At 41.6% G+C, this 16,201-nt stretch overlaps 1 pseudogene; it reads left to right on the forward strand.

Annotated features, from left to right (window-relative positions):
• The first annotated feature begins 2,808 nt into the window (after window positions 1-2,808).
• LOC145554505 (scavenger receptor cysteine-rich type 1 protein M130-like) lies at window positions 2,809-13,961 on the forward strand (annotated as a pseudogene).
• Window positions 13,962-16,201: the final 2,240 nt, after the last annotated feature.

A 16,201-nucleotide genomic window follows, 5' to 3' on the forward strand; every position in this document is an offset into this window, starting at 1 on the left:
TAAATGTTCCAGATTTATAATCTGAAGATGTTCCAGGAATCCTCCTGGAGGAATAACTGACCACTTCTCCTCCCTTTGCTACTTTCTCCTACTACTCTCCATCCTTGCTCAAGGTTTGCCACAGAAAACATGCTAAGTATTTACAGCACAGAAAAATTATTATGAAAATAATAATAAAATAAGATAAAACCAGCGTGATGTGTGACTACAAATCGAACGCAAAAGCTCATCACTGGGCTGAACCACTTAACCAATAACTCACCGGCCAATCAGGACCACATACATAAACTTTACAGCGCAGAGACAGAACCACTCACTGGGCAGCAGAGGCGCCGCCAGGAATCTTGGGCCCCAGGATGAAAAATAAAATTGGGCCCCCTTCACAGCTGCTGTTACCATTTCTTTAGTCTATCTGACTCATAAAAAGCATCACAATGTTAAAGGCTTGCAGCTGCCTTGCTTTCATTGGTCAAATGCTGATGCTAGCTCAATGTTCACTGCTGGTGAATTTTACATGCAACAGATTCATGCAAATAGGTTGTTTAATTTTTTTTATCATCAGTGTTAGCTCATTGAAAGCTCTCTCTCCACCAGCAACAGTCACAGGCAACGTACAAAATATACATGAAGCAATCCAGACTTCTCAAAAAACCCGATGTGCATTTAGTTCAAGCTGCAGAATATAAATTTAATTTTTTTAAAATATGCTTTTCCACATTTGTTAAAGCTGTCACCATGTTGTGACAGTTTGAAACAGATAATCTGTGAAGAGATCAATCTCCTCCACTTCCTCCCTGAGCTGCTATTGCTGTCTAGAGAAATGCTGCGTCCTGACCACAAACAACCAATCAGAAGCAGGACAGCCTTAATGCTGTCAATCATCCTCATTCACTCACTGCTAAGTGTGCTAATGGAAGATTTTATAAAGTGTTTGAATTTCTGTGAGTAAGTGTTGCGGGTCTCAGTGGGGGACAGGCAAGCAGATGCAAATAACCTGTTTTAACAGGAAAAAACGAGAGAGCCACATAAGACGGTGTTGCTGTGCTGGTAGCTCTCATCCGTATTTCAGGTTATAATAATAAACTCATTATACAACTTTGAAAAATTGTGACTATACATTCACACTTCTACTAGTTCTTCTATAACACAACATCAGCTTATTACTATATAAGGAATTGTAAAATATTGCACATTACAGACGGCTATATAAAACATACGCATTCTTCAAGTAGCATCTGAGGAAATCCTCCGAGCAGCTAACCGAGAGCTTATTAGCTAACTATAATGACAACATAAAATAACACAAACCAAATACACCGGGGACCGAGGTCACGACGCTTAACAGATCAATCATGTTGATCACATCTCAGTTTTCAGCTTAAACCCGAACCAACCCGTTTAAACAGAAAAAATCGAGTGAGCCACAGGAGACGGTGTTGCTGTGCTGGTAGCTCTCATCCGAATGGAGGGGAACTTCCTCGACACCGAAATCTCGCACCGTCAGTCCCGTCGGGGCTCGCTTCTGCCATCTAGCGGCGCAATTGCGTGACATTGATCCAAAATTTCAAAACATGGTCAAATCCTAAACTAAAATCATAATTTTAATCAAACAAATGTGACCACACTTTGAGGGAGTCACACAAGAAATAAATTGTTTTTGTTGTGTAACTGTAAAGAGAGTGGAGAGATGCGAAAAATACAAACAGATTCCTGGAATGACGCGAACTAGCGGGATAGTTAAAGAACAACGGTTTAAAAATTTTGAAAAAAAGGGGATAAAAGACAGTAATAAAAAACAGTAGTTTCCCTGCCAAAACGGGAGACTAGACAGGTGTGGTTTTCTCAGCCATTTATAGCTTTTGTTAGTAACGGGATTTAACACCTTTGCTCAGAAACTCATCGACCAGCCATGTACGCCAGGATGATTTCCGCCTCCCGTTTGTTGAGACCTGGGTGATATGAAATTTATTGAGCGGTTCATCTGTAAAGCTACATTTACACAATATGCAACAACTACTCAGCCTATCCGCTTACCTGTATAAATAATCGCGCAGCGCTTGAACCAGCAGCTCCCGGAGGAGAAAGGCTGCAGAACTCCAGGCATCCCGCCAGTCGTTTTAAGGAGGATTATTGGTCCCCCGAAAACAACGAAACCCGGGCATGATCATCAATCAATAAAATCCTCACGGCCCACTGAAAATTGGAGTTATGCCGCTAACACTTAGCTTTCGCCAACAACTCAGAGGCGGAAGTGAAAGCGTTGCGCAACGCAAGTAAAGTCCCGGCCGGAACAAACTGCTAAATAATAAACCAGGAATTTTATTAATCGTGGTACTCAATCATTCGAGGAATCGTTTCAGCCCTTGATGTAAACGCTGCATATAAGGAATAAATCTGCTCTGCCAGTGAAACGCTCAGAGCAACAGAGATGGTTGCAATACAGCTTATTATTATTATTATTATTATTAAAGTAACAAACAAGCAACGCTTCTGCAGTCATTGCTGACATTCAGTTCATGCTCTCTCTCTGTTTCTCCTCTTCATAGCAGCTACACCTGGGCTCATTTCTGTCCAGCTGTGACCCCTTCCTGGAGGGAAGCTGAGCTACTGCTGCCAACAACATCAGGTTCCCTTTCAGTGGATGACACACCTGGATCCACTCCGGCCACAAGCAGAGCAAGGACTGAACTAAACACAGGAACAACAGAGACTGACTGGTGAAACCTCTGAATCCCAGTAGGCCCAGTTTGAACCCATCTTCATGATAGCTCCTAGGAAGGAGGCGTTGTCTCTGAAAGCAGCCAAAGACCTGAACTGTGACGACGTTCAGGAAGTAGCAGATAAAAAAGCTTAAAGTAGGAAGTCTTCAGAGTCTGGAGCCACATCCTGATCACATCAAGAGACGAAGCTTCACTCCACATCAGAGGAAACATGGAGCAAACAGCTCTGATGCTGCTTCTGTGTCTCTGCAGCTCAGGTAGGACTCCACTTTCATCAAACACTAATATTCACTAGAGTTCACATTAACAATTATCTACTGATAAACATGTTAAATGTTACAAACTAAAAACTGGAAACTGTTTCTGGTCTCCGATCATAGAGCTGCTGCTACACAGTTAGTGATGTTTATATTGTCTACTTGCTGCTGAGGAGCCAATAAAACCAAGAATTGTTGGTTTTTGTGTTTAATGATGTAAAACACTTTGAACTGCCTTGTTGCTGAAATGATCTATAAAATGAATCTGATTGGTTGATTGATAAGGAGAAGCAGCAGAAACTCTGTGCAGTAAACAGGTGGAGCCTCATAAAATGGCTCCTTCTGCATCAATTCTCTCATCTTCCTCTTGACTCCACAGGTTCTCTCTGAGGTTCTGGTCAGGCCCGTTTGCTGGCCAACAAGCCCAGTAGCACCACGGTCATTGGACCAGCTTCTGGTACCGCCGGTTGTGTTGGTGAAAACGTTTGAGCTCCGTCTGACATGGGAGTGTCTCAGGCAGGATGTGAACTCCTGCTGCAGATTAGAATCAATCAACCAATCGATCGAGTTTATTTGTGAAGCACATTTCAGCACCAAGGCGATTCAAAGTGCTTTACTTCAGAAAAACACAAAAAGTCCTAAAAGACGCAGTAAACCAGTAAACAGTACATTTAGTCAAAGTGCCGTCGTTACTCATCAAAATGTTGTTCAGTGTTTCATTTATTTGTTTCAAAGCAAATCTGACCAGCTGGGTTTTTAGTCCAGATGTAAAGAACTCAGAGTTTCGGTTGTTTTGCAGTTAATTGTTGAAACAGCTTTTCAATCATTTTGCTGATGAATGAAAGGTTGGAGATCAGCCTGTAATTCTGCAGGAATATTTGTTCAGATGGTTGTTTTTTATATCAGTGTTTGAAAACTGCTGGGGGAAAACGGCTGATGAGAGCCATGAGTTACTATTAGAATCAGATCAGATGAAATGACAGGCAGGACTTTCTGAAGAAAAGCTGTGGGTGTTATTTTTTTGGGTTTGGCAGTGAATGTTGACCCTCTAATATTTAAAATTTTCTCTGTAGCGTGTTTGGCAAATTCATTGCAGGCCGTGTTTGACTGCAGCTCAGCTGGTTTGTGAGTCTGTCAACTGTGGCAAATAACGCTTGAGCACTGATAATGTTTATAATTTCTGCAATGAATGTTTAAATCATATGTTTTAGAGTTGAGTGATTAACTTCAGTCGTGCTTAATAGATTTCATAATAAACAAAATTGAGTTTTACTCCATTTACGTTCGGCCCTACGGCAAAATTGTCTTGCAGATCTGTTTGCATATTTCTCCATGGAGATTTGTTCCTACTAGACACGACCTTCACTTTAATGGGGCCAATGCAATCAATGACATCTGAAATTTCATGATGGAAGTTATTTACCAGCTCATCTACAAAGTTGATGAGCTGGTAGACTGCTCTGAACTCAGAATCAGAACCAGAACCAGAATCAGGACCAGAATCAACTGGATTTGACAACTTTTACACAAAAACAATGAATTTGACTTTGGTTGGTCTCAGTAAAGACATAAATATAAATGGATAGAAAAGGTGAATAACAAAAACATTTCAGGTTTTACTACAGAGCATAAATAACATTTAGGTCTGGGCTTTAACTAGGCCATTCCAGCATAAAGATGCTTTGATCAGAACCATCCCTGATAGCTCTGCCTCTAAGAGAAGATCAAATAAACTCCATCAACAGGATCCTGTCAACACATCCTAAATCAATCTGTCTCTGCTTGTTGTAACCCAACAGTAAATGTTGTTTCTTCCAGCGCTGTCTGATGAAGTCAGACTGGTAGCAGGAAGGAGTCGCTGTGGTGGCCGACTGGAGAAGAAGGACCTGGGAACTGGAAACCAGTGAAATATGGAGCGGAACTGGAACCATACATCAGCAGCTGTAGCTTGCAGACAGCTCCACTGTGGATCTGTGGTGTTGATACAAAGAGATGAGAGCAACAATCTACAGATCATCTGTTCAGGTGATTCCATATCCTGGCCATTTCCTTCCTGTTCTGCTTCCAACTCCACTTTAAAAAGATTCTCACTTCCAGCTCAGTCTGGGCTTCTTCCCCTTCACCTGGATTCCCTCTGGTAGATTTTCTACTGGACCAATCAGCGAACAGAAGGAGAAGTTTGAACGATGGCCTTGATTTTCTGTGTTATTTTAGAATCACAGTCTGTCTGTAGTTTTAACAATGGCAGCAGAGGAAGTTCAGTCCATGTTGGCCACACGTCCAAATACTGAATTAACATCAACAGCCGCCTCATTCGGCTCGTCTCTGTTTTGTGGTGGACAAATGATTGTAAGGTAAAATCTGCTGGTTATATTGTCTTCATTCTAAATGCTGGTGAACTCTCACCAAGTGAAGCTATTTGGGTTGCATGCACAAGGTTGGGAGATGTTTTCCTGCAGCTGCATGAGAACCAGACCGTCTCTCCCTCAGCCTTGGTATAAAACTCATGTTGTCTCTGCCTGGAGAGTTTTCAATCAGAAATGTTTCACTATTGATCGTCTTATATTCTCTCTGTGTTGTGCACAATATGCGAATAAACCTGATGGAGTGACTTCATCTAACAGTGCTTGGTAATAGATTATTTCCATATCTGGTTGCAGCCCAGGAAACTTCCAGTAAACTTCTTAGTGTGGATCTGGTGCATTGCATGTCATGGACAAACGTTAGCAACTGGAACAAATTTAAAAAGAAAAATAATCCTATTTACAGTCGGTTTCACTCCACCTTTGATACTCTGAACTTTTCTAGTTTGATTTTATTTACATTTCCTTACTATTTTTTATCAAACCCAGAAAGTTTCCATGTCTGTTTAAAAAATAAAGTTCTGAAGGATTTTAAACCTTTTTTCTTTCTGCATCCACAGACTCAGTCAGGCTGGTTCAAGGGACCAACCGGTGCTCAGGTAGACTGGAGGTGAAGACCAACCAGTCGTGGTCCTCAGTGTGTGAAAAAGACTTTGACCTGCAGGATGCAGAGGTGGTCTGCAGGGAGATTGGCTGTGGGCCTCCTTCAGTCCTCCAGGGGGCGCTCTATGGGCAGCAGAGGCTCCAGTGGGGAGCAGAGAGTTCCTGTGTGAAGGCAGTGAGTCTGCTCTGCTGACCTGCAGCAGCAGGAAGAGTTCAGTTAGAAACAGCTGCTCACCTGGTCAAGCTGTTGGACTCACCTGTTCAGGTAGAGGAGGATCTGCAGACCTGCTGCTGTTCACTGCTTCACTTCCTGCATTAATGAACTCTCTGTCTCTGCTCAGATCAAGACATCAGGTTGGTGGGAGAGACCAGCCGATGTGCCGGGAGACTGGAGATGAAACATCAAGGAGACTGGAGACCAGTGACTGTTGGGGTGGTGACTGGGACAAGAACTCAGCTGCTGCTGTAGTTTGTGTTGAACTGGACTGTGGTTCTGCTGTTTCAGTAAGATATTCACAGGAAGCTTCATGGAGACCAGTTTGGGGATCAGTCTGACTGTTTGCAGTCTGGATCTGAATTGAAGAACTGTTTACCTGATGATAGAAACAGTGTTTGGAGCTATGAGTTAATCTGCTCAGGTAACTCTGAACTCTCATATTTATGTGTTTTAAAATGTTTCTTCATCAGGTTCCAGATGTCTGCAGAGAAACCGTCACCTTTAACTAAGAACCTGAAACCTGGAGGAGAGGGAAACTAAAATAATTTAAATATCCAGATAAAGTTCTCAGTTTAGCCCAAATAGATGAACAAAAACTCATCATTTTAATAACTTTTAATCTCTGCTGCTTTGAAGTCGATGCATCAAAATCCCAGGAGGAGTTCAAGGAAATCAGACATTTTCAAAACCTGAAAATCAACAGAAAATGAACTTTTTATCCAAAATGGTGGACTTCCTGTTTTTAGTGCAAATAGCAGGAAAACCTTCTGTTTGTTCTGGTTGTTGGCCTGACTGAACTAGGGGGCGCTGTTGAGAAATTTTGCAATGTTTATTTTTAATTCCGCTGAAATATTAACAATTACACAAGGAACAAAGATTGTTTGACATTTTGTGAATTTCTGAACATATTTATGTCCCAAAAATATGATAAATTCAGCAGAAATAAAATGAATGATAAAATTCCAGGTACAGTCGGTTTCACTCCACCTTTGATACTCTGAACTTTTCTAGTTTGGTTTTATTTACATTTCCTTTGTATTCTTATCAAACCCAGAGATGTTTCCATGTGAATTTAGAAAAATAAAGTTCTGAAGGATTTTAAACTTTTTCTTTCTGCATCCACAGACTCAGTCAGGCTGGTTCAAGGGACCAACCGGTGCTCAGGCAGACTGGAGGTGAAGACCAACCAGTCGTGGTCCTCAGTGTGTGAAAAAGACTTTGACCTGCAGGATGCAGAGTGGTCTGCTGGGAGATTGGCTGTGGGCCTCCTTCAGTCCTCCAGGGGGCGCTCTATGGAGCAGCAGAGGCTCCAGTGGGGAGCAGAGAGTTCCTGTGTGAAGGCAGTGAGTCTGCTCTGCTGACCTGCAGCAGCAGGAAGAGTTCAGTTAGAAACAGCTGCTCACCTGGTCAAGCTGTTGGACTCACCTGTTCAGGTAGAGGAGGATCTGCAGACCTGCTGCTGTTCACTGCTTCACTTCCTGCATTAATGAACTCTCTGTCTCTGCTCAGGTCAAGTCAACATCAGGTTGGTGGGAGAGACCAGCCGATGTGCCGGGAGACTGGAGATGAAACATCAAGAAGACTGGAGACCAGTGTTTGTTGAGGGTGGTGACTGGGACAAGAACTCAGCTGCTGTAATTTGTGCTGAACTGGACTGTGGTTCTGCTGTTTCAGCAAGAAATTCAGAGGAATTTTCATGGAGACCAGTTTGGTTGATCAGGTCTGACTGTTTGCAGTCTGGATCTGAATTAAAGAACTGTTTACCTGGTGATGTAAACGATGTTTGGAGCCATGAGTTAATCTGCTCAGGTAACTCTGAACTCTCATATTTATGTGTTTTAAAATGTTTCTTCATCAGGTTCCAGATGTCTGCAGAGAAACCGTCACCTTTAACTAAGAACCTGAAACCTGGAGGAGAGGGAAACTAAAATAATTTAAATATCCAGATAAAGTTCTCAGTTTAGCCCAAATAGATGAACAAAAACTCATCATTTTAATAACTTTTATTCTCTGCTGCTTTGAAGTTGATGCATCAAAATCCCAGGAGGACTTCAAGGAAATCAGACATTTTCAAAACCTGAAAATCAACAGAAAATGAACTTTTTATCCAAAATGGTGGACTTCCTGTTTTTAGTGCAAATAGCAGGAAAACCTGTTGTTTGTTCTGGTTGTTGGCCTGACTGAACTAGGGGGCGCTGTTGAGAAATTTTGCAATGTTTATTTTTAATTCCACTGAAATATTAACAATTACACAAGGAACAAAGATTGTTTAACTTTTAATGAGTTTCTGAACATATTTATGTCCCAAAAATATGATAAATTCTGCAGAAATAAAAATGATTGATAAAATTAAAGGGACAGTTGGTTTCACTCCACCTTTGAGGCTCTGAACTTTTCTAGTTTGGTTTTCTTTACATTTTCTTTGTATTTTTATCAATCCCAGAGATGTTTCCATGTCTGTTTAAAAAAATAAAGTTCTGAATGATTTTAAACCTTTTTTCTTTCTGCATCCACAGACTCAGTCAGGCTGGTTCAAGGGACCAACCGGTGCTCAGGCAGACTGGAGGTGAAGACCAACCAGTCGTGGTCCTCAGTGTGTGAAAAAGACTTTGACCTGCAGGATGCAGAGGTGGTCTGCAGGGAGATTGGCTGTGGGCCTCCTTCAGTCCTCCAGGGGCGCTCTATGGAGCAGCAGAGGCTCCAGTGAGGAGCAGAGAGTTCCTGTGTGAAGGCAGTGAGTCTGCTCTGCTGACCTGCAGCAGCAGGAAGAGTTCAGTTAGAAACAGCTGCTCACCTGGTCAAGCTGTTGGACTCACCTGTTCAGGTAGAGGAGGATCTGCAGACCTGCTGCTGTTCACTGCTTCACTTCCTGCATTAATGAACTCTCTGTCTCTGCTCACATCAAGTCAACATCAGGTTGGTGGGAGAGACCAGCCGATGTGCCGGGAGACTGGAGATGAAACATCAAGAAGATTGGAGACCAGTGACTGTTGAGGGTCGTTACTGGGACAAGAACTCAGCTGCTGCTCTAGTTTGTGTTGAACTGGACTGTGGTTCTGCTGTTTCAGTAAGATACTCAATGGAAGCTTCAGAGAGACCAGTTTGGTTGATCAGGTCTGACTGTTTACAGTCAGGATCTACATTAAAGAACTGTTTACCTGATGATAGAAACAGTGATTGGAGCCATGAGTTAATCTGCTCAGGTAACTCTGAACTCTCATATTTATGTGTTTTAAAATGTTTCTTCATCAGCTTCCAGATGTCTGCAGAGAAACCGTCACCTTTAACTAAGAACCTGAAACCTGGAGGAGAGGGAAACTAAAATAATTTAAATATCCAGATAAAGTTCTCAGTTTAGCCCAAATAGATGAACAAAAACTCATCATTTTAATAACTTTTATTCTCTGCTGCTTTGAAGTTGATGCATCAAAATCCCAGGAGGACTTCAAGGAAATCAGACATTTTCAAAACCTGAAAATCAACAGAAAATGAACTTTTTATCCAAAATGGTGGACTTCCTGTTTTTAGTGCAAATAGCAGGAAAACCTGTTGTTTGTTCTGGTTGTTGGCCTGACTGAACTAGGGGGCGCTGTTGAGAAATTTTGCAATGTTTATTTTTAATTCCACTGAAATATTAACAATTACACAAGGAACAAAGATTGTTTAACTTTTAATGAGTTTCTGAACATATTTATGTCCCAAAATATGATAAATTCAGCAAAAATAAAATGAATGATAAAATTCCAGGAACAGTCGGTTTCACTCCACCTTTGATACTCTGAACTTTTCTAGTTTGGTTTTCTTTACATTTTCTTTGTATTTTTATCAAACCCAGAGATGTTTCCATGTGTGTTTAAAAAATAAAGTTCTGAAGGATTTTAAAAGTTTTTTCTTTCTGCATCCACAGACTCAGTCAGGCTGGTTCAAGGGACCAACCGGTGCTCAGGCAGACTGGAGGTGAAGACCAACCAGTCGTGGTCCTCAGTGTGTGAAAAAGACTTTGACCTGCAGGATGCAGAGGTGGTCTGCAGGGAGATTGGCTGTGGGCCTCCTTCAGTCCTCCAGGGGGCGCTCTATGGAGCAGCAGAGGCTCCAGTGGGGAGCAGAGAGTTCCTGTGTGAAGGCAGTGAGTCTGCTCTGCTGAACTGCAGCAGCAGGAAGAGTTCAGTTAGAAACAGCTGCTCACCTGGTCAAGCTGTTGGACTCACCTGTTCAGGTAGAGGAGGATCTGCAGACCTGCTGCTGTTCACTGCTTCACTTCCTGCATTAATGAACTCTCTGTCTCTGCTCAGGTCAAGTCAACATCAGGTTGGTGGGAGAGACCAGCCGATGTGCCGGGAGACTGGAGATGAAACATCAAGAAGACTGGAGACTAGCGGATGTTGAGGGTCCTTACTGGAACAAGAACTCAGCTGCTGCTGTAGTTTGTGCTGAACTGGACTGTGGTTCTGCTGTTTCAGTAAGAAAATCACAGGAAGCTTCAAAGAGACCAGTTTGGGAGATCAGTTCTGACTGTTTGCAGTCTGGCTCTGAATTAAAGAACTGTATACCTTATGATAGAAACAGAGATCAGAGCCATGAGTTCATCTGCTCAGGTAACTCTGAACTCTCATATTTATGTGTTTTAAAATGTTTCTTCATCAGGTTCCAGATGTCTGCAGAGAAACCGTCACCTTTAACTAAGAACCTGAAACCTGGAGGAGAGGGAAACTAAAATAATTTAAATATCCAGATAAAGTTCTCAGTTTAGCCCAAATAGATGAACAAAAACTCATCATTTTAATAACTTTTATTCTCTGCTGCTTTGAAGTCGATGCATCAAAATCCCAGGAGGAGTTAGAGGAAATCAGATATATTCAAAACTTGAAAATCTACAGAAAATGAACTTATCCAAAATGGTGGACTTCCTGTTTTTAGTGCAAATAGCAGGAAAACCTTCTGTTTGTTCTGGTTGTTGGCCTGACTGAACTAGGGGGCGCTGTTGAGAAATTTTGCTATGTTTATTTTTAATTCCACTGAAATATTAACAATTACACAAGGAACAAAGATTGTTTAACTTTTAATGAGTTTCTGAACATATTTATGTCCCAAAAATATGATAAATTCAGCAAAAATAAAATGAATGATAAAATTAAAGGAACAGTCGGTTTCACTCCACCTTTGAGGCTCTGAACTTTTCTAGTTTGGTTTTCTTTACATTTTCTTTGTATTTTTATCAAACCCAGAGATGTTTCCATGTCTGTTTAAAAAATAAAGTTCTGAATGATTTTAAACTTTTTTTCTTTCTGCATCCACAGACTCAGTCAGGCTGGTTCAAGGGACCAACCGGTGCTCAGGCAGACTGGAGGTGAAGACCAACCAGTCGTGGTCCTCAGTGTGTGAAAAAGACTTTGACCTGCAGGATGCAGAGGTGGTCTGCAGGGAGATTGGCTGTGGGCCTCCTTCAGTCCTCCAGGGGGCGCTCTATGGAGCAGCAGAGGCTCCAGTGGGGAGCAGAGAGTTCCTGTGTGAAGGCAGTGAGTCTGCTCTGCTGACCTGCAGCAGCAGGAAGAGTTCAGTTAGAAACAGCTGCTCACCTGGTCAAGCTGTTGGACTCACCTGTTCAGGTAGAGGAGGATCTGCAGACCTGCTGCTGTTCACTGCTTCACTTCCTGCATTAATGAACTCTCTGTCTCTGCTCACATCAAGCGCCCATCAGGTTGGTGGGAGAGACCAGCCGATGTGCTGGGAGACTGGAGATGAAACAACAAGGAGACTGGAGACCAGTGGATGTTGAGGGTGGTGACTGGGACAAGAACTCAGCTGCTGTAGTTTGTGCTGAACTGGACTGTGGTTCTGCTGTTTCAGTAAGAAAATCACAGGAAGCTTCAAAGAGACCAGTTTGGGAGATCAGTTCTTACTGTTGGCTGTCAGTATCTGAATTAAAGAAATGTTTACCTGATGAAATAAACAGTGATTGGAGCCATGAGTTCATCTGCTCAGGTAACTCTGAACTCTCATATTTATGTGTTTTAAAATGTTTCGTCATCAGGTTCCAGATGTCTGCAGAGAAACCGTCACCTTTAACTAAGAACCTGAAACCTTGAGGAGAGGGAAACTAAAAATGGTTTAAATATTAGTGACAGACTAAAGATCTGTCATAAAGTTGCTAGTAACCATGTATAAACATGCTAGTAACCATGGTAACCAGTGTGATGAGCTCCTGTCTCGTTCTCATGCCATCTTGTTTTCCACCTCAGATTAGATCCAGTTGTCTCTGTGTTTCCTCTGCGTTCCCAGATCTGCTGGTTGAGCCGCTCATCTTCCTCTCTTCCTCCACTGACGGGGTCTCCACAGCCAGAAAGCAGGGGTCTGAGCTCCTCATTGGCTCAGGTTTCAGCATCATGTGCTCCATCAGGCCTCAGTATGAAGGCGGCTCCTTCCAGCTCATCTTCAGCTCCTCTAACTACACTCTGAACCACACCCTGCCAGCTGTTAATCACTCCGCCCTCTTCCTGTTCGCTGCTGCTGGCCACGCCCACCAAGGAACCTACCGCTGCCTTTACCACGTCTACGTTTTCTCCCATAACTTCTCCTCTGTGAGCCAGCCTCTCAACCTCACTGTCTCAGATAAACTCATGGAGTCCATCAGGAGAAGTTCTGCTTCAGGTGAACCAGCAGCTGTCTGCCTCATTCATGAGGTCAGAGAGGAGGATTGATGATATTAATGTTCATGATCAGATCTACAGGCAGCATGAAAACAAGGGTCTATATGATTATTGTAAATTTCTGGTTTGACTCGTCTGATGAAAGCTGATCCTGAATCTGTTTCGTTCGGTTTCAGACTATCTCACTGCTTTGATCATCAGACTGGTTGTCGTCCTGCTGGGTTTGCCGGGATCAGTCCTGGTCCTCTACTTTAAGGTACTGCATGTATCATGCATGATGTGTTCAGCTGGGAAAGTTCTTGCATTGAAGCTGAACCATCCTCTGTTTCCAGGCCAGGAGAAACCAGAAGTCTGGAGCAGAAAACAACCATCATGATGAAGGATCCAGAGCTGAAGGCAGCTTAGAGGAGGAGCCTGCAGTCTGAAGGAACCAGGAGAAAAGGATCTTCATTTCACATCCACAGGAAGGAGCAGAGACATGTTTCAGACTCCTGGAAATCTATCCGTCTGTGTATCTATGATGAAACGTCTCTGTGCTCCTGCAGCAGGAAGGAAGTTCAACATTCAGAATTTTTTATCTGGACTAAACCTACTAAAGTAAAACTTATAAAAGAAGGGAACACAAAGCAAAACATTCAACGAAATGTAACAGAAAACCCACTTCATCAAAATCTGCTCTTCATCAACCTTGCAAGGATAGCATATGATAGGATATTTGGGGTCAAAGGTTAGGTGGCCAATTCCATTCAGGCCCTGAACCCAGTTTGTGTCCTCGTCTTAGTTGGGGTTTTGAATTGTGACAAATGCAACACAGTTGATCCTGGCTTGTAATACTGTGAGCTGCCTGTAGGTGGTGTATGTCTTCACTGCCATGATAACCCATCCAATACATCCAGTTCCATCAAGTCTGAACCAGAAGTGATCCGTGCCATCTTAGTAGGGAAGTGCATGTACAATGCTTAGTGGACCCATGGCTTCAAGACCAACAACAAGAAAACATGTGGACACTCTTGACCAAAATACGAGAGAGAGATACATGAACAAAATGGCCGCCGTCGGGATCAACCTGTATGAGACGGAGGAGGAAAAAATGTCAGACAATGTGGACAAGCTGCCTCTGATCTTCTACTACGATAACGTTAACTACCAATCAGCACGAAGAGTGCATACGCTGTATGCACTCTTCGTGCATACAGCGCACGAAGTGGATCAATGCATAACAGTGTTATGGTTCTTGTGTAAAGCTTGTGATCATGGGAAAGTCTTCTGAAGCCGTTTCTCTGAACTCTGGATTATTATAAAGTTGTAGAATATTTTCTTTTTTCATTCTTATGACAGCCATAATGTTTGATTTGTTTATGAAATAAAATGTGTTTGCTTGCAGTGTGTTTTGTAGCCAAGTAGATTGTTAAACTGTGTGAATTAAATGAAACGTTTCCTATAAACAGTTTGCTGTGTTTTGCTGGAGGCTCTTTCTCCTGACTGTTCAGTGAGCAGAGACTCCAAATGCTGTAAAGCTTCAAATAAATATTGACAAAGAATTTATATTCTCTCTGGATTTTATGCAGTTTTTCCTCAGTCTGTTAAAGATAATTTCACCCACAAACAGGATCCAGTGAGTTGGAGAGGTCGAGGGCGACAGGAGATCAGATGCATCCACCAGATTAAGGAGTTAAACTTCAGTCCACCTCCTAGTTGGATGAGGGGAGTCTGAAGTCTGAAGAAATGTAAATCAATGAAAACAGGTGCAAACAAAGCTTGGTGAGAAATGCAAAGAAACAAAAAAGACAGAAAAACTAAAAAGACATAATTAGAAAGAAAATATGACAAGTGGATGAAAGAAGCTGAATGCAGAGAGTTGAAGGCAACAGTAGCTCACATGTTGTTAAGGTATTACAGGACATCAGCAAACTGTTTGGTTTGTGTTAATCATCCGGTGGAGAGGGAGAAAAAGGCCCAGTCTTTTTCTTCGATCACAGATTCAAATGGAAAACAGTTTTTCGATTCTGCAACAATTGATGTCTTTAAAAAGTTCTATGAAAACCTTTACAAATCTCAATTACATAATGATCCAGATTTAAAAGATGAATTCTTCTTTTCTCTAAATCTCCCTAAGCTGACTGAGGAACAGAGGTCACAGTTGGATTGTCCCATATCAAGGAGGGAGTTATGGGATGCCATTAAGGAGCTACAAAAAGTAAAGCTGTTTGTAGCTTTACTTTTTGTAAAGCTACAAACAGCTTTACTTTAGCTCTACAGTACAAAAAGGCCATACTACCTGGTCTGGACATCAAACTGTACACTGATTTCAAATCAATAATGATCAAAAACACAATTAAAAAACTTTCAAAAATATAAAATTTAACATGGCATTTTTACAACTTTAAACTCTGAATTCCCACGCTTCATGAAGAAAGAATAGTTTCTCAACCTTTAAGTTAGCTTTAGCACTAAGCTAAAAATTAGCTCCACTAATAACATAGTAGTAGGATTGTGCCAATTATGACAGAAAGGTATAGAAATTTAACTCAGAAGACTGTAATCTGTTTTGGGGACTTTAAAAGAGTCAGAATTTTCATTTATTTACTGATATTTCATCATTTAGTACATCAAGTCAGGCAAAGCAAAGGAAAACTGTGATCTATAGGAATATGGCTAAAGCTAAACATGCAAAAACGTTTTTGTTTGTTCAGTAAAACTATGAATATATAGATTGAAATTAGTCCAAGGGAGCTATTAGTTATGGTTTCTATGCCAGAAAAAACCTGATGACTTATTAAGAATACACCACAGAATCCCGACCCGACTATCAAACTTTGGCCCAACTGGGCTCTAATTTTAGATCAGAGCTGCAGAGGTTCAGCTAATATGAATGCATGTTGCTGCAGCAACATAAAGGAGCTGGTAGAGTTTAATATTCTAAATAAAATATATTTTTAGTTATATGGGCCTAAAATATCTCAGCGCTTTGAAATAAACAACTTTTTCCAGTTGAAGATCTAAAGTTTAGATTTACCCTAAAAACCTGGTTATGTTGCAATAAAGCTGATAATGTTGCTGACGCTTCAGTCCAGATTAGCATCACTCAGCTCACAGAGGCTGAACATCCAGATTCATGTTTAGATTTCCCTCTGCCTCTATGAAGCCTTTCTGCTCTGATGGTCAAAGACTAAATCTGAAATTAAATGACAGAAAAATGTCTAGATTATGGTATGGTACACATTACCTCCATCATAATATTGTCCAGACAACTTGGCAATTTCCCTCAAATCTGCCAAATAGCTGTTTGTCTCTAAACCTCCAACCTTTGATGCATAAATGAGAAACTTTCAATACTAAATGCATCACCCACCTGAATGAAATGTAAATGGTAATAATGGATATTAAAGTGTTA

This window comes from Poecilia reticulata, chromosome 13 (genome assembly GCF_904066995.2).
Source record: "Poecilia reticulata chromosome 13, P_reticulata-male-v2, whole genome shotgun sequence".
Classification (NCBI taxonomy): Eukaryota; Metazoa; Chordata; class Actinopteri; order Cyprinodontiformes; family Poeciliidae; genus Poecilia; species Poecilia reticulata.